Raw genomic sequence first — 22,425 nt, 5'->3', positions numbered from 1 at the left:
AGTTCATGAAACATTAGGTTAACTGGCAATTCAAATGAAAAAAATAAATAAAAATAACAAAGAATAAAAAAGCAAAACTAAAGAATCAAGAGCACAACAGCACCAGTAATGTGGTTTTGTCTTTTGTGAGGCACCTGAATAATTCATATCCACACAAAAATATTTATTTCTTTGTTCAGCTTTCTTTGCTGCTCATCCACCTTCCATCTTCCTTTTTTCTTAATTCCCTACCCCCCCTGCATGCTCTCTTCACATCTGTCTGTGCAAGCCCAGGTACTAGGTGGCTGACTTGGATGCAACCACGGTTAGTCAAACATGAGCACATGATTACTGTGCAGCAGGAAGCACACAATTACGCAGCCCACCATTTCGGCATTAGCAATTGTCACACTTAAATCTGAAATTTGGCATTCTTAGTATAACTGAATGAATATTTAATCAATCTGTGGCGGTGAGTGAAATTGGGAAATGAAGGGGTTTTAGCCCGTGCTATAAGCTTGTTGCAGAAAATGGACAGTGAGAAGACAAAGAATGCACGTGTAATTAGAGGGAGGGATTGCCAAAATGGCTTTGTGAGGCTGGATGCAGCAGCGGCGGCCTGAGGCATTAACACAGACATTGTCATTGGCAGGGTTAGTATTGATCTGCAAGCAGGTCCAGTGTAACTGAAGCAGCAGTGGAATCTAGTGACATGCTTTTTCTCTGTCAGATGGTGTGACTATAGACTATTTGTCTCGGGTCGGCTAAACACAGAGCTGTAGGGTTACAGGTCTGTGCGGTCACTCGCGCTCCCTCTGTTCAGGAGTTTCTCAAACTTTACGTGATATACACACCAAAAATCTTTTTGTAATATATGCGATTACCTTCATTTACTACAATAGGAATATGTTTGAGCCATGAGGCCTTAAGCTATTTACACAGTTTACTCAGTTAAATACACCGACAATATATATATATATATATATGAAGATAAAACCCTATAATAAAACACAAGTAAAGAATACCATCCACCCCACATCATCCACCTCATTTTAAATATATTTCCTGCTGTGTTTCAAATAATCACGCTAATTATTTACACTTCTAATTTAGCTTAAACCTTGGCTCTTACCCTTTATCTTTTATCTCTTCCTTAAGACGTATTATCTTGTCTATCTATTCAATTAATATATGTTTATAAAATCTCAAATTGAGACTTTAAAGTATAAACAAGAGGAGCACATGGAATAAATTCAGTGGCTCGTGTTGCGCCACACTGGCGACCAATCGGTTAGATTACAAACGCGTGTCTCAGAAATGTAAGAAATTGCATTCACTTAACAGAAGTCAGCTCCATAAGCCACCAACTTTTTTTAATCCCAGCTTTTGGCTTTGTTGCTGCTGTTAGCCAGCAGCAGCTGTGGAAAAACTTCCCAACCTCAGCAGCTTAGCTGTTTCTCCTCCCAGCTGTTTTTCCCCTCCAACACTCCTATTGATCATTGTTGCTCCCATAGATACATTTCAGTTTACCAGTCATGAGGCTCCAAATTATACCAGGAGCTACAGGAGTGTGAAGAGGCTCATCTGTCCTTAAAATTAAAAAATGGCTCAGGGTTTGTTGGAATTTCTTTTCTTTTTTTTATTGATTCACTATGCGGTAAATATTAGCTTAGGCTATTTGGGTTAAAAAGGCTATTGACTCCAGACACGGTAGCAGTAGGTATTCCAGTTTCACTCCGCTGTTGTCCACAGATGCCTAAGGGCAGATTACACTTATAGACTTTCACTCTTTGCCTAATACAGACAGTATCAGGACTATTAAAAATAAAGCCTGCTCAATTTATACCACGGTGGCATTAATGCTAATTAGTATATTAGCTTCAGTCTGTCACTGGGAATAAGAGGCAACATTGATCTCTCGTCATCATGCTCATAATAGATTTTTTTCCCTCCCTCTGCATATATTATTGTCCCGCTCTCCTATGGCTTCCTCGGAGAGTTGCTTTCACATTTTAATCTCTCCACTTTAGGAAAAAGCGAATGCGCTTCTCTGCACAGTCGATGCTAATCACAACAGTTGCTGTGCAGCTTCTTTGCATGTATTTTTAGTTGGTTGTGAATTTGTATGCAGTGCAACCTTTGAATTATTGCTGGGATTCCTGTTTAGTTCTTCCTTACCGAGAGCTGTTTAGAAAAGTTGCTGCTGCTAAATCAGCGGGAAAAGAGCAATTTGAAATTTAAATCCCTGAACAAGACAAGGCAATGTCATTATATGTGCTTCCTTAGTAACACTTTATACAGCGATGTAGCACCTGGAAACTTTAATAATCTGCTAGTGAAGCTATACTCACGAATAACTAAATGACCCAAAACGTCTATGCGGATGGACAGTGATCACGTTCATTTTATCTAACTGCACTCCTCAGTTCCTATAATTAACAAAAATGCTTCAATTTTTTTCTGTTTTTATTATATTATTGATTTAAATATATTATTAAGGCAAATACAACCAAAGTCATGTCAATTTAACGTATTACTCTAATCATCTCAGGGCGTATGGTAAAAGCCAAAGACCAACAGTGTCTGCAACAGTATAGCACACAGTAATGCATTCAAGTGGGTTTGCTTGCTTGCTTGCTTGTTTGTTTGTATAAGTGCATCTAATTAAGACATCCTTTTAATAACAGCATCCTGCATCTCTAAATTATGATTGGATGGAAAATTTAGCAAAACAAAAACGACCGTCGCTGATTGAGCTGTATTATTTTTTTAAAGGATGATCTCCTTTTTGTGGAAACACTCCTGCCCCCTGTTATCTCTTAAACACACACTCAATGTATTCTCTATGAATAATCACTTTATGAACATCACCATCAGTGTAGCTATCCACTTAGCCCAGTCCTTGATTGAGTCTATTTGACAGACTGTAGAGGACAGTGAGAGTTTTGGCCTTACCCAAGGGACACACTTGGCCCTTCCAGTAAAAAGAGGCCACTAATGGAAGCAGAGGCCCTCGTCTCCACTCCACATTTTTATGCAGGCAATCCAGGCATTTATGGTAATCATAAAGTGGGGCCAAATGGATGGCAGGGTCAGCTCTGAGCACAGAAAAACACTGAGTGGCGAAGTCTTGTTGACAGCTGCGAGTGCTGCCACCTCCCTGTAAGTTCAGCTACAGCATAACTCTCTCCACGCTCGACGCAAAAAAACATCTCAAGACCTCAAAATGGGACCCCCCGCCCACTCCTCCTGTCTCCTGCTAACGCAGTTTTTCTTGCTCTCACTTTCGGTGTTTATGAACCTCTGGGGACAGTTTATGAAAAATTCATTGGCTCAGTGGGGCAGGTAGCCGGCTTAATGTTGGATCTTTCTTCCCTGCCTTCCTTCCTCCCTTTCACGACACTGCCCGTTTGTCAAGTGTTTGAGAAAACACCTTGCTTAAGACAGAGCAGAGGTGGAGCACGAGGGTAGGGAAAGTGTTTCTGGTGAATCATTACTGCACTTAATTAATATGCAAGTGTAAATGTGAACGCTAGTGTTTCTCAGCTGAGATGCACCATGATTGTGGCACAGCCTGGAGCTGCATGCTAATTTATTTTCTCATCTTCCCTGGCTTGAAACTCGTAATTGCTGTTAGCGCACGCTGGCCTGCCAAAAACCACAAGAAGCTACAAACATTTGTCCTCAGTGTGCCTCAGCGGGTTAAAGAAGTAAACAGGAATAACCTCTCCAAGAAAAAACAAAGAATGAAACCATATTTTTGCACACTTGTGTCGTTTGCAAGGCACCGCCGAGAGTGTAGATTTTCCAGTGTGTTACTGTTTTAAAATTGCCTCTGCTGTGTGCTGATGCCTGGAATGCACATGACACATTGATGTCTCCCGATGTGACGGATACAAAAAAAGCAGGAGGAAATGTTTGCAGTGTGTGTGGGAGAAAATGTGCGAGCCTTAAAGCGTCATTTAAGAGCATTATTTTCAATTACAGCAAGTAAAAAAGAAATAATTCACAGTAGGTCAGCATTAAATAGACCGCAGTGATGATTTTATAGTGAAGGAAGCATCATGAGAAATTATGTCATGATACAATAATCTGATGTAATTCAATAGAAAAAGTGAGGGGGAGGAAGGAAAGTAGCTAAAGTCTAGACATCCCTGTGGGAAGTCTGTGTGATCGGTGGAGGGAAAAGTTCCTTTGGAGCTTATATTCTTCATGGCTTCCTATTGCTTCAGCCAGACAGAACAAACAGCCAAAAGTGTTCGTCGACAGTTTATGGGTAAAATAGTTTGGAAAGCCGACGTATTTATGTTCAGTAAATTAACGAGATTTCATCGATACCTGTCCAGACATATAATATTATATAATATTAGGCAGAAAAGACTTTAAAGGAATTCAATAGCAGGGAACCACGAAGATGTCTATCACCAATTCAGTAAATTTAATTGTTGCCAGTTTTGTGAAGTGCTATGATACCAGAGTAGAGTCTGACGTTTGACCCTTTTTATTTGGATCATCATTCTCTCCTATTAAAATATAATCGGTTTTACTGTGTCCAGCTAAACCGTGAAAAAAAAATCAAGCAGTGCAATAGTTTTTCAGCTTTCAAAGTTTGTCTTTAAAGATTGTCCATTTCTACAATCATTTTAAGTCCTTATACCAGACCATTTTCAGGCAGTTTTTTTCTTTGTTTGTTAAGCCACTTAACACTATCCTATGACTCATTCAAGCACAAAAAAATGCATCTAACCACTGTGACTAAATATAATGAACAACTTACTGGCAGTTTTTGTTTATAACTGAAATTTTGATATAAAATAGTGTTTTTCCACCACTAGGTTGAATTTCTCAGCATGTTGTGCATTGTGTCAACCAAGTACTAGTCACCGAAGTGTCATCAGAAATGGTCTCAGTGGAAGGGTGGCTGTCAAGAATGGCTGTCATAAGCCATTCTTAAGGAAGAGAAACGGGGAGAAAATGCTGAGGTAATGAAAATTACACACGACACCTGGACTGACAATCAGAGGCTTTATGAAGTGATGAGTCCAAATTTCAGGTAAGGAGGGAGGTACAACAGCGTATGCAGCCTTCTGTAAAAAAAGTCTCTGAGGTGGCTTTCAGATACATATCAGCCTGTGGTGTTGGGGATGTTGTTGAGATTGATGGAATTATTGATGCAGAAAAGTACCATAAGATTTGGATCCATCATGCAACAGAATATGGAAAATCTCTGATTGTCAGCAGCTTCATTTTTCAGAATGGCAATGATCCCAAACACACTGCCAATGCAGTAAAAGTAAACCTGGATAGAAAAACACACGATGGAGCGCCATCGGTCATGGATTGGCCTCCCCAGAGCCCGAAGCTCAACATTACTGGAGCAGAGTGGGATCACATTGACAGAGAATAGAACAAAATGCAGTCAACATTCAAAGAAGAGCTCTGAATGTCCTTCGAGAAGCCTGGAGAACTATGAGACTGGTGCACAGCACTGTATGTACCGAAGTAAATAGTTGTGTGTGGAGGTGCAAAAAGTAAATAAAAGGCAAGAGGCAGGAATAGTAAGCAAAACAAAACGACTTCCAAGCCAGTTGCCACCAACTGCACTACTTTACTTAATAAGTTTCAGAGCTCTTGTAGATAGATTATGAGAGCAAGGCTTCATTTTGCCATTCGCAACAGAGTGACAGGGCCAACAGCAGTGCGGTTTGTTACAGCTGGCTCTTATCGGCTGAATTTTATCTTAGTCCAGTGGAATTACATTTAGAGACCAATTCAAATATACTGTTAGACAGTGTAATCCATATCCATGGCCTCACAAATCCCTCAGAGCATTAATTCATCCCATACATTCTACAAGATTAATAGCAGGACAGGGCAAGATGTGATAAAGCTAGCAGAATACATTGTCCCACTGGCCAACAGTACAGAGTCTAATTTGTATGGTTTTCAATAGGCTCACACAGTGGCCATTGTTAAGACTCCCAAAATTCCCAGGCACTGGTGTTATGATTAGCTCGAAGAACAAGTTTAACCCAGGTTAGTCCTAAAGGCACATGAAAAAAGACATTAAAGACTTTTTTAATTCTAAGGGCAGACAAGGTCGAGCTCTGTGACAAACAGTTTAAAAACTGACCAAGTGAAACACTTAACAGAGTTTGTGATAGCAACCTGTTATATCATTAGCCAGATTTTAACATTGTCTCCACAATGGCCTGTTTAATTGCGTCTTCATTGGTTGACCTAGCTTCTTTAACAGCATAAACTCACATTTTGCAGTAAAAGAAGACCTGTTACCATGTTTTAAATATACAAACTATAAAGTTCACACGGCATTCCATGTATTTCAAATAATAGCTTACATGTTTTCATGAGAATTCATGTCCCAAGTAGTTACTGTGATGCAAACTTAGCCAAAATAGCAGAAAAACAAGAAATATAAGGAATTTATTAGTTAATAGATATCTAAAATTAACATTCAACTTCTTTGTAACATTTAGATTTATGTTTTTATTCAACTGAAAGATTTAAAAACTGTCTTGATTTTTATTTGAGTCTTACAATACTACTATGCTACTGGGCTTATCTTTGAACAATAAACCCAAAGCTTAACTGAGATTAAAATTTCTCCTGCTTGTCTGAAATCGCTGTATCAAACCAAAATGACCTGATGAAACAAAATGTAATTTGTTAGGCTATAGCACGCAAGAGCTAGGCTAGCTGTTTCCTTCTAGTGCCGGTCTTCATTCTAAGCTAAGACAACTGCTTGCTACCAATAGCATAATCTTTACCATATGGAATCAACAGCACTGTTTATCGGGTAAGTAAAATAGCCAATAATAATAATAATGCTTATTATTAATAACTGTCTTGATTTGTATTTGATTTTTACAATACTAGTATGCTACTGGGCAGCTAGCTTATCTTTGAACAATAAATGGTAAATGGCCTGTATTTGTATAGCGCTTTACTAGTCCCTAAGGACCCCAAAGCGCTTTACACATTCAGTCATCCACCCATTCACGATGCTAAGCTACATTGTAGCCACAGCCACCCTGGGGCGCACTGACAGAGGCGAGGCTGCCGGACACTGGCGCCACCAGGCCCTCTGACCACCACCAGTAGGCAACGGGTGAAGAACGACCGAGACTGGGCTCGAACCGGCAACCTTCCGATTACAAGGCGAACTCCCAACTCTTGAGCCACGATTCGGGCCCCAATATGCCCAAATATCAAAGAGAAATTAAAAATGCATGCCGTGGAAGAGTTCGGGTCTTAGGAGGTTAAACAGGGTTGCAAAATGCTACATTGTTACTACAGTATAAAGCTTCATATCATTTTAAAAACAAACACAATCACAAAAAAAGGTAAATAAAGGTAAATACAATATCTAATTCCATGTATGGACTTTATAGCAACTATGCTATGAGTGTTCGTGCAATAACTATGGTCTCAGTTTTTACACAGGCTCGTACTGTCGGTTATGTCCACTAGCAAAACTGCCAGATGTACTACACCCCCACATCACACCAACTGAAAACAGTGTAGCTAAACAGGTCTACTGTTCCGTGTGTGCATCACAGAACAAGAGAGAGTTGAGACGAGGTATTCAAAGCAATTCCCAGTTTCTGGTTTAGGTGGGTAGCCTCATACTGTAGTACTGATAAGTATCATGCTTCCAAAAGTAAATTGTTTGTGTGCGAGTGTGTATTTGAACATATGTTCCTGTGGGTCATGTGGTGTTCTCTGGTGTTTAACCCTCTGCCCTTTCTCTACTTAATGGACTCCCTTGAGGCCTAACCTCTCTCTCACAAACACACACTCGCATACACACCCGCTCTCCCTGACTCCGGAGGTTTCATAATCCTCTCTGCTTGCTCGCACACTTAGCCATATCTGATGATTTTCTGCAGTAATGAAGTTAGCATTGGAGGGAGCACTGCTGTTACATTTTAACATTGATTTGTTCGATACGTGGTGGGTAGTGTATTTGAGTCGAATTGTTCTTGTAAATGCACGGGCGTGTAAACAACATGACGCTTGATGGGTGATGTTTTAATTTCTCGATGTCTGACAGGGACAGGTTAAGCAGGGAGTAAAAAATGATTGGGCCCACAGTAAAGGCAGAGAGAAAAAACTGCCATGTGCATTAGTATGTAGCATGCAGTGTTTTTGGAGGCTCTCTGAGGGTCACAGTATGTTTTGCATCAAATGCAAAATGAGGGCAAGTTCTAGTGCTTCAGCCTCACTCGAGTGTGTGTGTGTGTATCTATGTATTCCCACTCAGTGGTTCAGCACTAAGATACACTGAAAAAGTCCCCACAAGGAAAAAAAAAGATGATGAACTGTTTGTCAGGTAGTTCAAAGGCAAAAACAATCCCACATTCAGACCACACTACGTAGTAGTGGAAAACACGCATTCAAGTTGGAGGAGAAAAGAAAGAAAAAAGATCTGCTGTAAAGCCATAAAATACAATTCATCTTGTCGCGGTCCCTGCAAGGAGCGTGTAATCGCAATGACACACTGGTGTAATCCATTTAAAACACTTTGGCTCAGGCCTAGGCTGCTTTGACTTCCTCTGCAGGCTTGTGCCATCATCTTCATTTCAGATACGTTTCCCTGACTGCTATTAGCGAAAATGTGTAAGCTGCCTTGTCGTCCACCTGCTCAGGCTGCCAGGCGAGCATCTTGTCCTGGATGCATTACATGACCGGCGAGAGCACACAAAAAAAAAACCCACGAAAAGATAATAACCGGCTCATCTGAGGCAGAGGTGAAGTGCAAGCCTATTCGCTTGTCCGCAGACATGTAATCTGTCTCGAGAGGTGCTCTCTCTTCTGGCGCCTTTGTGCTTTGACTTTCGGAGGCAGGGTAGACCCACCCAACCTGACTAGGCAATGAGCTTAGAGTAATGGTGTCACCAGAGCGCTGAATCTCATTGAGAGTTGCTTGAGCAAACATTATCTCACGCTGAAACCACTGCAGCAGTGTCTGAAGGGGAGGCTCCGGTGAGTTATTACACAGCGAGTTTTAATCTTACAGGAGGAAATACACGCTTGCCATTTAATGTAAAAAGATCAGAGGGCAACCTGGGTGCATTCTGCATGCGCTACTCCATGCAGGGTTGAAAGTAATTGAACTAATTAGGCACTCAACGGGACCAAGTTAAACATGCAGTTGGCATTAAACCGTGGATGATTTATATTTACCTATAAACTTTGCCCAAGACTGCTGCTCACCACCGGACTGTTTTATGCATCGTTGGTTTAATTATGACTATTTGTTAATGGGAATTCTGAGAGGCCTGGCATACTGGTTAAAAATATTCAGGGTTGTTCAGGAATGAAAAGAATGATAAACAGCGGTTTAACAAGAGCGGCGAAAACAACCTTTTTCTTCACAAAATATAGCCAAAAGTGTAATAGATTTAAAATTGTATACAGAGCTCAATAAAGACGCGTTCATTGCAAAAAATAATGACAGCACTGCACGTTTGATCAGCATTAGTTGTGACCTTGCACACAAGATGCTATCAAAACAGCTTAATGCACGAAACTGAAGCGCTGTAAACAAACTCCAACTGTACGAGGGAAGCCAAATTATATGAGGGAAGCCAAGCGTTAAGCAAAGTGCAACCACTGGATTATCTTTACACCTTAGGGCTGTGCGATATGACCAAAATCTCATATCCCGATATAAGAATTCTAACGATATAAATCATAAAAATGTAACATTTTCTGTAAATTATGTGAATCTCGGGCAGCTCGACTTGCGGGAAGTGTTTCCAGCTGCGCGTCATGTAGCTGGAGTTTGAGTCTAAGGTCTATTTTTTAGCACCTGACGGTTCTTTTTTAATTCTCATCCGTAAATAATCTGCTCTTTCACGTGATTCAGTTTATTTTGAAAAGTCTCGACAGGATCTTGAGCTTTATTGTGAAAGGTTTATGTGGAACATAAACAAGCGGACACGCGATGGTGTCGTTGTTGCTAACCACAACACATAAAAACAGGCGCTTGTCCGTCCGTAGTGTGGTTATATAAAATATAAGAGAAAGAGAGAACTTTAAAAAATTAATGCAGCCACTACAGTGACCATCAAAACGGTGAAGAAATATTGCCGTAAACAGTTTATTTTGCGACACCACGAAACAAACGATAGCGTAAAATGAAACAATAGACGTTTTTATATATCGTCATCCGATATATATCGTTATATCGAACAGCCCTATTACACCTATTAGAACACAGCAATAACACCGCTAGGCAGTGGTGGCCACCACAAAGCTGTTTTTCTTTCTTTTTTTAAACTACTCATGTTGTTTTTGGAACAGTCCGACCAACTCGGAACGCACTAACGGCTCATCTGTGTGCTAGTCCGGTAGCTTATAATGTGCCAGAGCTTCTCAAATAATTGCACTTATCTCGTGAGCAATAATGTCAACTCTCTCTTTTTTTTCTTCCCCTCTCTCAGAGCATATTGCATTCCCCAAGTCAACAGTTCAATCTCACCTTCCCCGCCCACTTCTCTCCGAGCAGCAGATGCCATAATTTTTCTTTGCCCCCACTTCTCTTTCTCCTCACCCACCTTCCTTCTACCCACTAGATGGATCAGCTCTCTCTCTCAATCCATGCTTCCTCTGCACCTCCTCAGACGGGGAGATTGATTTGTCTACAGGACGCCTCTGACCTTTGATATGATCCGATAAGGGACGCACGGCCCTAACCGAATTAGACAATCAAAGGGGAGGCACATTAGAAGTGAGAGGAGGGTGTTTCCCTTTTTTGCTTGCAACATGCCGCTGCTTTTTTTTCTTTTCTATGACCGTTAAATCCACTGTCCATCTCCTGCCAGCCTCAATCAGACACCCGGGGGAAAATAAAAGATGTGTTTTCAAATTGCACTCTGCCTAAAGGCTCTTTGGGCCAAATTTAATTTTCACCTTGCATCGATTTTCCCTTACTCCCAACTCAATGGATCCTAATGTTATCTATGGTGTATTTCTGTGCTACGCAGGAATAAAAGGGAGGCCTTGTTCTGGACTGCTGCATGTCAGAAGACACTGCGTGCAATATGTCTTCCTCGTAGCATCCAGGGACCGAAATGATTGAGAAGCTGCCCTTTTCTTTGTGTCAGTTCTGGCATTGCTTTGTGTCTTTGGGATATTTCCCAAATCAACTTTCATCCGCATGTATTGACTTGACTTGACTTAATCTTCCAGTTTGTCTTTAAAGCTGATGTTCAGTACTGTAACTTTTAACCAGGAAAAGATATTTGCTTAACGCATCATCCGCATTTTTCAGTCCAGATGCATCCGACTGAAATAGCGGACTTCTGTTGTGATGCCTTCTGTTGTGAAATCTAGACGGCACACATGCAGCGTGCTAGATGCTTTTACTAAAAATACACCTGACGTCAAGGGATGGTAGGCTTTTGTCTTATCTGTAGCTGGATGCAGTGTTGCCATCCCTGTTACAATGAGTCTTTGCCTGAGTTGGATTGGCACCTTTGGGCATCCAGGTTAAAAATCAAGAAGCCTCACCACCTTTAATCACGATTAGGTAAGTTTGTCTCTCAGCACAGATTGTGAATGTGGTGTTTGTTTTCACTTTTTCTTTTATCCCAGGCTTGATTTCTGTAGAAATAACTACAGAAATAGCTATTTATAAAGATACTTAAACTGGGTTAAGCACATCTAGCTCTATTTATAATGCTTTAATAATTAATGAAAGATAATTTAATTCCTCGGCAAGCTGCAGTCAGGCTATGATGGGAATCACATCGTTAGAAACGCTGCATCGAGTGGAAACAGAAAACACTGATGGGAAAAAAAGCGAAATTAGATTATCCAAAAAGGACAACGCTTTAGCGTCCGTCTTTTTCGGACGTTTTTAGAACCACTCTGGTGTCGAGGCTGAGGGAACCTTTGCGGCAGCTTACCCTAAAAAACCCGTTAATAAATAAATAAATAAAGATATTTTTGGGGGGGAAAAACAGCTGACAAGCTGGACAGAAGAAAGGATAGGTTTCGACAGATCCCAGCCTTCTTTCACTGGAACATATGAAGAGGAAAACAAAGAGTGAAGAGGATGACGAGGAAAGGCAGTGGCTTCAAAGTGGGCTACAGCGTTGCAAAGCCAACAAATGGCGTGAAAGCACACTCGACTTGCACGGATACACATGAGACCCAGTATCACAAGCCACAACACATAACCAGGCGCGGGTATGAACAGAGGGAGGGTGTTTGTGTGAAGGGGGGGATGAAGCAGTGGGGAGAGCATGAGGAGATGCAATCCCTCCCACCCACCCCTCTGGCAACGTCGGTATCCTCGGTACCATTTGTTTGTCGTCTTAAACTGGCAGAGAGCTCAGGAAGCCAGGGTCTTACATAAACCCTACCCAGTATGGCTCTTTGCTGGGGAACTGATCCCTCCCAAAACCCTCATTGTTATTCTCTCATGATGCCGAGGGATCTGCCGAGCACCCACAGCCAAACCTACAGCAGGACTGAGTGCGAGGTTGGGGTGCTGTGTTTACATGTGTGCTCTGTCAGGGGGGACTGAGCTAACTGTACACACAGGATTACAGACAGAGTACAACTTTTAAAGCTGAAATGTCACTCATTTATTGAGGACGTGGTCATCGTTTTTCCCTCAACTTCAAATCGCTACACAGGGGGCAAAAAAAATCTTGTTCATTAATCCTTCCAGGTCTGTTACATTGCTGACTTTGCGCGATCATAATCGCTTAAAAGACTCCATGAGACAGGTCTTCTTTGTCAAATTGAATTTCCTCTCCACTATCACCAAGTGGCAGATATTCATCAAGGGGAAAGGGGGAGAAAAAGATTTCAAAAGGTACAATATAATAGGCTCGAACACACTTCCAGGGATGTCCACATTCTCCTACGTGTGGAGATTACACTCTGCAGCCACGGAGCTGCTGACTCTGTCAGGGGTTTGATTTAAATGTCCAAGGTAGAGCTTGATCAAAACATGTCCTTTTTCAGTCTGATCAAAGACAATATGGCCGCTGGGGTCTATGAAATCCATGCTGTGCACTCTCAACCTCTGTATTTACAGAACAGAGCTCAGCTTCATTCAATAAAATATGCATAAAGCACGAGCTGCCTCATGTGATTGCCTCATCTCCGGCAGCTATTCAAGAATTTTCTCTAGGATTTTTTTGGGAAATTCACGTATAGAGTTGAAATATCTATTTAGTCAAATTTGGGAAGTGGACTTTACGGGATCTCTATATTTGCCGTGGCTCTGCATATTCTTACATTACACTCGGGCTGTTCTTTAGCTGGCTGTAAAATACTATTAATAAATTATATGCTGTGGATACAAGCCTCACTGATCCTACCACAGTGGTTGGACTATTTCATATCCAATATGAAGATTTTTTTTTTTTATCTTAAGGCACCTGAGACAGTTTCCCCCCCCTATAAAAACCAAATAAAAACTTTTCTAAAACTAAACCCTTAAAAAGTTTAACTTGTTTCCTCTCTTCAGCAAAACAATAATGTGGAGCCCATCACGGTGTGCAGAAGAAATATTGTTCACAGTGACCTCCAAGTGACTACCGGAATGGGTTCAAGGTATGAATATAAAAATCTAATAGTGTGAATCTGAGGCTGCTGGGACAACTGAGATTTCTTCTATTTGCAGCTAAGGCTTCATCAAAGTATCCTTTATAAGGTGCATTTTTGTCAGCCTTTCTTTTTTCTCATTACTGACCTGAAAGGACAGTAAGAGAAAAAAAAAGTTGGCATCGGTGTTGGAAAAAAAGAGAAAGAGAGATTGGAAAGTGTCTGGAATCATAATCAAGTCTGGGATGTACACAGAGAAAATGAATCTTATCTTTAGGTCAGAGGCGGATGATCTGACAAAGAAGCCCACAAGCTGCCACTCGAGTTCACTTTCCACTTCTGCTACTTTCTTTTTGTTTTTTCCAAATGCTTTGATTCGCTCTACCCTTTCCCATGGTGGAAGTCCCTTGGATAGCAACCGAGTAGGTCTAATTGATTTCTCTTGTTCATGTCGGGTAGAGGCAGCAGCATCGAACTGTGCAGAGTACCCTGGCTCCAGCTTGCCTGCATTATTCCTTTCTGTTTTCTTCTTTGCCTCCATATCCCAGTAGACTATAAGGCCAATATTCAACATACCAGTGCCCTCTAAACTCTCACAAGATGCCAGATGGCTGAGGTATGCCAAAGCAATCGCATGTATGGAGGTAAAATAACACCTTGGCGCTGTACACGTGGCTTACATAAAGGTCAGGCTGTAAGATTACACTGGCGTTTACGCTTCTGAAATCACACCAAGTCGTTATCGCAGCTAGACGCTATCGTGCCGAAATAACTAGCGGTAAAGGCGATGATATCATGAATGCCCATTCAGCCAACTCCAGTGCAGCAGCTTTGCAGAAAATAGTAGCTTTGTAGAATTATTCCAATCATTCATATTTCATTACTATAATATATTGATTTTTTCCCGACAATTAAACAAAAACAAGCCTGCAGTTCCAATTGCTTTTGCATTTCTTTGCATGACATTCAGGAATCCTCGCATTCACCCTACTTCAACAGGGATTGTGACTCAAGGCAGCACATCTATAGCATTTTCCTCTTGCCTTTGTCTTTGGTCGGTATCCATCAGTTTTGTCACTTCCTGCCATGTCAGGGGAGCAAGAAGGCAATGCTTTTCTATTTAATATTTTTTTCTGTTTGTTTTTTCAATTTTAACAGCACAATGCAGACCAGATTTTCCTTCTACAACAACAATACAGCCGACAGTCGAGCAGGGAAGGAAAACATCCACCACAACGTTGGCGGCTGAGATGAATTTCTAATCACGCATGATTGAGCTTGGATTAGAAGCACTGCTAGAGAAATTAGGTAACAGCAAATTTACAACAAAAGCGCTCTAACCAAACAGTGTTTTCTGCTGGTTCAAGATCAAGACAGCCATGGTCAAATTAAAGCTCAGCAGAAATACAAGGAACATCATCTCACAGATAGCATAACTGCCATCATATGGTTGTATAAAGAATACTTAGCACTGCTAATGCATCATGAACCATCCCTGAATAATTCATTGAAATGCCATGAAATTTACATATTACAGAATTGCATTTGTGTAGGTCAAAAATATGACACCCTTCAGTACTGCACGGAATACTGTGGACTAGCCAAAGATTTACATCACCAATGGTGGAAGAAATTAAAAGCAACTTTATTGACAGATCACATGACGGTATAGAGCTTGCATCATCTTTTAATAGAGGTGCTGAATTTAAGCTTCATCTTAAATCATGTATTACCAGAGAGTGGTGGCTGTCATATATGAGTAATTAATGCTACAGTTAGCAAAAAATAATTTAAAAAACCCATAATAAGTTTGATTAATGATCAATGAATTGTGCCTTTCCTGAATATAATTCCATCAGATGTTTGTCTGCTACAAACATCTGCTATATAATCAGCAGCTTATGGTGGCTAATGCTAGCTGTTAGCATACATTAGCTACTTCTTCAGATAACACTGAGTCAGTAATGCATGTGTTGACGTATGCTTTGGCTATCAGTGTAGCCAAAGATTACATTACTCTGTCATGCTTCAGACTGTTATAAAAGATATCATATTTCTTGGACAGCTAACACTGAAAGCACCTATCATAAATTTACAGTCTTTTTAATATAATGTGCAATTTCAGCTAAATAACTAAATGAAAGAAAACAAGAGTAAATTCATCCTTTCCAGATCCTGAAAACTAGTTTTATTGCTTAAATAAACCTTTTTTCTTTCAACTTAAACTGCTCTAAATTTAATCTAAAAATGATTTGCAGACAGAGAAAACCAAATTCACCTTTGAAAGCAAAATAGCATGCTGTTTCATTTACTCGTTGTTAATTAGGTCAATCATTAACATGATATGCTTTTTCTCAGTTTATTACTAACAGTGATTTGCTACAATCGTACTTGTTTTGTTGCAGTACAGTAAGCAGCTTATGGTGGCTAATGCTAGCTGTTAGCATGCATTAGCTACTTCTTCAGATAACACTGAGTCAATGATTTGAACTGTTTGTCTTTTAATAATGCATGTGTTGACATATACTTTGGCAGTCAGTGTGCCCAGAGTTTTAAAAAGAAAGACTACATTACTCTGTCATGCTTCAGACTGTTATAAAATATATCTTATTTCTTCGACAGCTAACACTAGGAGCACTTATGCTAACTTTACAGTCTCCATAATATAACATGATATTTTTTTTCCTCAGTTTATTACTCGAAGCGATTTGCTACAGTCTTACTTGTTTACGTGCAGTATAATAAGCAGGTTATGATGGCTAATGCTAGCTAACGGCACATTTCATCTAACAACACTGTCCATTCAACAGTTTTCTTCCTTTTTCCTCTTACACAGTCTGGTTCAGGGTGCAAAGTTGGAAAAACATTACGATACATGACCATGCATCAGATAGCTGCTGCTACTGCAAAAACACACACACACACACACACACACACACACACACACACACACACACACACACACACACACACACACACACAAAAACATGTTGTATAACCAAGAACAGGTCTTGCACAGGCCAAGGACATCTTTTGAAACTTTACAGTATCTTCACAATAATACGTAATTTTGCCAGGAAAACAGATCTGTACATTCCCTTGTAGACTTCAGACTCAGTGTTTTTTGTTGGCGTGTTATGATGCAAACTTGTAGTCATTAATCAAGGCTTACTGGGCTCTAACCTGGAGAAGGCAAATATTGATTGCTCTCAGATAAGACTTGACATGTGGTTACCCAGCTATCAGATGGCAAAAAAGTACATTTCATCTGTGCCACTTATATAACATCAGTCTATCCTGATCACTTGTAATGCCTTTTTTTAATTAATTTTTTTATTGTTTAACATTAACTTCAATATCAACGCTGGGCTTTTAAATTAAAATGTGACCAGCGTGAAGAAAGAAAAGGATTAATAAACCGCTCTTAATTGGATAACATGAGCAATCTGCAACGGCTCACCTTCCTACTGTATCACATACATCAGACTTAATAGCACTGACATCTCCTGCACGAGGCAAAAGTTGTTTAACAACTTAATGAGTGTCTGATTTATGACTGGAGCCCGGTGTCTGATAAATAAACAGCACAGGTGAGAGGGTTTCATCTCACAGAGCGTTTTCTAATCAACAGCTAAGAAGAGACGAAACATTTAAGGTTGTACTTGTGTGCATTGGGCCTGCGAATAAATGTGTGCGAGTGTGCCGGCTTGCTGAAGTGAATTCCACTCATCATTCAATTCTTCCAGAGTGTGCATAAAATAACTGATTAGTTGCATCTATCAAATTCCTAAATCTCCAATATTTCACGTACGTATTGAAATATCATCAAGGAAGCGCAAAAGGTCAATACACACACTGTCGGGGAGGGAGGGGGGGATAAATATCATCCTGTTCTTATTAACAGTCATGTGACAAACCACATCTGAGACTGTGTGACGCGCATATTCGCGCACATCCACGCGGGGAATGGGTTTGTATTGTCATGTGGCCGTGTGTGAATCTCAATGAGATGCATTTTGTGCCAAGTAGCCAAGGGAGTTGTTAAATGTGACGGCATCAGAACATCCAGTTTCGGAGAGGCTGTGTCCATGAAGGGACAGCGACACCCTCATGAGTGAGAAGCTCGCTCTGCAAGAGACGTGGAACTTTGGCAGCCCATGCATCAGCTAGCACAAAATGAAGCCTGCCTCATCCAAGAGCATTAAGATGCGGATAAATAAATAAAACATTGCCACCATGAGAGGAGAGGCAATGTGACAGCGGGATTTTTTTTTTTTTTTGTGCTTGCTTTCATGTTGGCAGGCGCAGGCATTTTATTTTGGGATGAATCAAAATTTCCTGAAAACGCCTGCGCCAGGTGTATCTAATTATCTGACAGTGCATCCTCATTATAAAACGGCCCCTGGGAGCCGGGCGTTCGGCTTGCCGAGCCTTGGACCGCAATCAAGGTGCTCCTAACAGCAAGCGCACGAAGATAATATATACACTACGTTTCCATAGATGTACTGAGCCCACTTTTTTTTCTTTTTTTTTTGCAGAGAACTAGCCAGTGTTTGCACTTTCACGATACTGTGTGTGCCCGTTTTCTTTAAAAATCCATATATACCTACACGAATGCTGTAGTTTTGCTTGTTTGCGGCGCATCCATGTGACAAACACGTGTCAGTACAGTTAGACAGTCTGAGGAATGAAAGGAAAAACAGCTATACATGTATTAGCAGCTGTTATGACAGCCCCTTGCTGTCTCAGCCATGCCCTGATTATGTCACCTGGATGAAGTTTATAAACCATAATTACAGCTTATTCCTGATTCTCTCCAGGGACGTGCAAGCAGGCAAAAGGAAAAGTGGGTGTGTTGTCAACACGGTCACACTAGAGCAAACTATGTTAGGGCATAATTAATGAGAGAAAAGGATCTGCAGAAGTGGCAGAAGTGCAGCTCTGTAGCTGACAACGCTGGATGCTGATCTGGTGGGGGGGTCACCGTGGAGGACGCAACTGTGAGCAAGCCCACCTGTCTTTCTCCTGCTTATGATTTCCGGCCACAGCTTAAATCCCATCCAGCAGTGATTGATGTGGGCTTGGCGAGTGGGTCTGGGAGCATCACTCAAAGGCAAGATGGAGGAAAAGCTGCGGAATGTTTCCAGTTTATGAAGTGATGATGGCGAGGGAGGAGGGAGGGAGGGAGGGGGCAATCTTACCTAGGACTAATCTGTGGAAAGCTTTGCAGCAAATGATTCAAATCCGCTTTATGCTCAAATGTGTGTTTACTCACAGGGACACCTGAGCTGCGTGACCACTGACTTTCAGCATTACTTTTTCCCATATTGCAATTTGCTGGTCATCTAAAGAGGGTGTGAGCACTTCACCTGATGTTCCTTCTAGATTTGGCAACATTATTACCTTCATATAATTTCTTCTACTAGAGATGTTTTTTAATGATAATACGTGATTACCTTCTAATTTGAACTGGTTTAAGAAAGAAAGACACAAATATTTAAACTGACAGATCATTAGGGATTAGAATAATGATAAGCAACCCTTAATTACATTCCAAACTAGGATGAGTAAAGTCTTTTTTCAATAAAGCAGCTTAATATTAAGACAAACTCATCTGCATGAATAAAAACTGTGTTGCTGAGCCACATTAGTGCCTTTTTTATGCGTTACATTTTAGTGGACCCTGTGTCACAGTTTCCTCTGCTTACCCATTTAGTTCCTTTTGAAATGCAACAGTATCTCTTGCACTGCCTCATGACTGGCAGACCGTAATGCTATTACCTCTCCTTGATGGTCATGCTCACTTAGCCCCCTGTCACTCTACACTAGCCAGCGAAGACACATCTCTCTGACTGGCTGTCCTTGCCCTCATTTGCGAATGCTTCTCTTTGCTACAAAATACCGAGGAACCACAAACTTTTCACTTCATAATCTTGCTTTTTAGAGGCTTTCCACTTTTCTTTTTTTTCCCTCGGGCTGCAAAGTATGAGTGCAAATCACGGGTAATTGGCTATATATGAATCACTTGTCAGTAGTAGTCTGAAAAAAAGAAAAACTCTTTAACGCAGGAAAGGGATCGCATAAATTATGGAACGCCCAAATCAGGCAGTGATGGAGGGAGGAAATAAAAAAATAAAAAAACAAAACAAAAAACACAGGCATGTCCTGACACACTACTGCGCATGAGCCACTGTCAGTCACCAGTCAAATCTGGCATCAAAGCCTGTCAGATAACAGCAGCAAAATGGGTAAACTGGGTGAGTCACAGCCCACCCACCGGCTACACCACCTGAGTCAGGAGCTCTTGGGCACGCATCAACGCGCGCGCACACACGCACGCACGCATGCATTCATAGATAGACTAAGCAAATCGTCTCAGTTTGCAGAAGCAAACATTACACCAAACTTTCTCAACACGTCCCACAACTATGGCACAGAATAACCCCCCCTTAACACACACGCACACATTTCCAGCTTGTTTATGCGTGCCCGCGCATCCTCCGGAGCGGGCAGAGCATCGTTCGGGGCAAAGATGGCTCTCTCCCCCTGTCTCTCTCTCTATTTCTATTTTGTGTGTCCGTGTGAGCGCAGTACGTGTTATAAATGTTGACGATATAAATTCTGTTAAATATCTCGCCGCCATCTGGAGTGTAACAGCGAGCGGCAGCCCGGTGCACGTTGCGTTTGCGCCACATTCTCCACAACATCCCTCCAAAGCAAAGATGTGCAAAAAATGAAATTTAAAAAAAAAAAAAACACCCCGGGCTCCTACTCACATCGCGGCACGACACAGAACTTGGAGCGGACACAGAAAAAAACGACACTTTATTCCACACATGGAAAACATGACGAGCCGCTCTCGGCTGCAATTGACAGAATACGAAAAGAAAAAGTACTACTTACTCTATACCCAGGCGGAAGAATGCAAAGCCCTCGCAACTGTAGATAAAAAAGGAAAATAAAAAAATGAGGGATGCGCTTCGTGTTGTTATTTTTCATTCAAAGAGACCAACTTAGTAATGGATAGCTGGGTGTCTTCTCAAACGTGAAGCCTTTTTTTTTTTTTAAATAAATGTATATGTACATATCTCTGTGTACAAAAATCTCCACTTACCATGGGCTGTCCGAATAAATTCCTTAGGAAATTCCAGAGGAGTCCCTTCTTTCTTCACTCAAAGTCAGAAAACAGCAATGCCTTTTTCTTATTCCAAAAACAGGCCCCCGAATGAACTGAAAGAGAGAAGAGACCGAAAAAAGGAAGAAGAAGAAGAAGAAGAAGAAGCCACAACAAATTCCGTTAGAACCAGGAGTCCCCCCCTCCCCAACACCAACACCACCACCACCCAAAAAGTGTTGACCTAACATCTGTGAAGGAGAGCAAACAATAAAAAAAAAGGCAACTCGCAATAAATTGGCGGAATGGACAGATGGTACCTGCTCTCTTTATCACTGCCGACAAAGACAATGAGAGCGGCAATAAGACGGGCACAAAACTGAGAGCTGAGCTTTCCTTAGGAAACGCAGTCCCGGCGTGCTGTCGGATTCTACGCGCGCGCGTGCACGCACGCACGCACACACAGCTTCCGACGACGGCGGGAGCGAAAGCGAGAGAGGGAGGGAGGGGGGGAGAGAGGAGACCTGGGATGCTGCGCTCCAAAGCTGCACTACGCAGTCTGGCAGCTTGATGGCCAGCTAGAAGAGCTGCTGAGACTGGGATGTTTCCCAGCACTGTGAAAAGCTGGAGCCAAGTGTATACCCTCATTATCAAATGTTTAAAAAAATCTCAGTGTTAATGTTAAGCTGCCATCTGAGCTACGAGCCCATCATTGTGCATGTTGTGCATTGACAGCTCTAAATTGTTCAAATAAACCCTGAAGCAGGGGCCTCACTTTAGTTCAGGAGCTACATTTAGCAACACAGATCACAAGCGGGTCAGCGAGGGAGACGCTTTACCAAACAGGCGACGCAACTTCTAAAATGTATTGCTGGTTTTTAAAGCATGCTGACGTTACATAACAATTTAACAGCATTACGTACCAAGACAGTGGGGAAAAGCACCAAACTTTCAAAAGTAGAGTTTTTGTAAGTGAAAGATTCAAAACAGCAACAGTGTTTCAAACAACTTCCCCAGATCTAGAAAAATACTTTCCATCTAAGCTAACGCTATCATCACTAGATCAGGAGCAATTTATTTTACACTTTATTTGAATTAGACAAGTTTATTATGGTGATTATGTCCTTGGGCACAGTTCAGGGGGACGATATTTTACTTTTATATGATGATAACCCGAGCATGATGGTGGCACAGTCCATCATCTGGGCAGGGCCCCATCTCTGCGTGGGTTCTCTCCAGAAGCTCCTGCGTCCTACCAGAGACATGCATTTAGTTTTTCTGTTAAATGGTGATTAGAAATTACTTGTAAATGTGAGTACAAGAGTTTTCTGTCTGTGTTTTAGCCTTGTAACAGGCTGGTGTTCTGTCCAGGGTGTACCCCCCCACATCAGCACCTGTGGCACCTGCGATAGGCTCCAGCCCCACAGTCTTGAACTGAATAAGCAGAAGAAGAAGAACTGATATATGTTAATATTGCAGCTTTCATTGACTTTAGTGATTAGGATTTCACATTCAAAGAAAATAATGACTTGCGATTTATCGTTATGTGCTGAACTAACAGTCATCTCAGGGGGGAAAAACACTATGCTTCCAATGGATGGATGGATAAGGAGTCTGGCAACACAGTGGCGTTTACTGAGAACTGGATCGCGCCGTAAGACTTGGTCTAAAAGTAGTTTTGACATGTTTTTGCCATGAAACTGGGTCAGCAATAAAATCCAGTGTTACTTACACTAAGTAAA

General features: G+C 41.3%; 1 protein-coding gene across 1 annotated transcript in view; it reads right to left on the bottom strand.

Moving 5' to 3' along the window:
• The window catches only part of ptprda (protein tyrosine phosphatase receptor type Da), a 418,772-nt gene extending 397,707 nt beyond the window's left edge, over positions 1-21,065 (bottom strand). The window contains exons 1-3 of the mRNA XM_085349629.1: positions 21,004-21,065; positions 20,684-20,799; positions 20,473-20,508 (exon numbers count right to left, since the gene is read on the bottom strand). The gene's annotated coding sequence lies outside the window, so the exon portion shown is untranslated. The remainder of the gene's footprint in view (positions 1-20,472; positions 20,509-20,683; positions 20,800-21,003) is intronic.
• Positions 21,066-22,425: the final 1,360 nt, after the last annotated feature.

Source organism: Diplotaxodon limnothrissa, linkage group LG3 (assembly GCF_057381915.1).
Source record: "Diplotaxodon limnothrissa isolate DT_005_m linkage group LG3, D_limnothrissa_male_GT1.1, whole genome shotgun sequence".
Classification (NCBI taxonomy): Eukaryota; Metazoa; Chordata; class Actinopteri; order Cichliformes; family Cichlidae; genus Diplotaxodon; species Diplotaxodon limnothrissa.
This window is presented reverse-complemented; position numbering and strand designations above follow the sequence as displayed.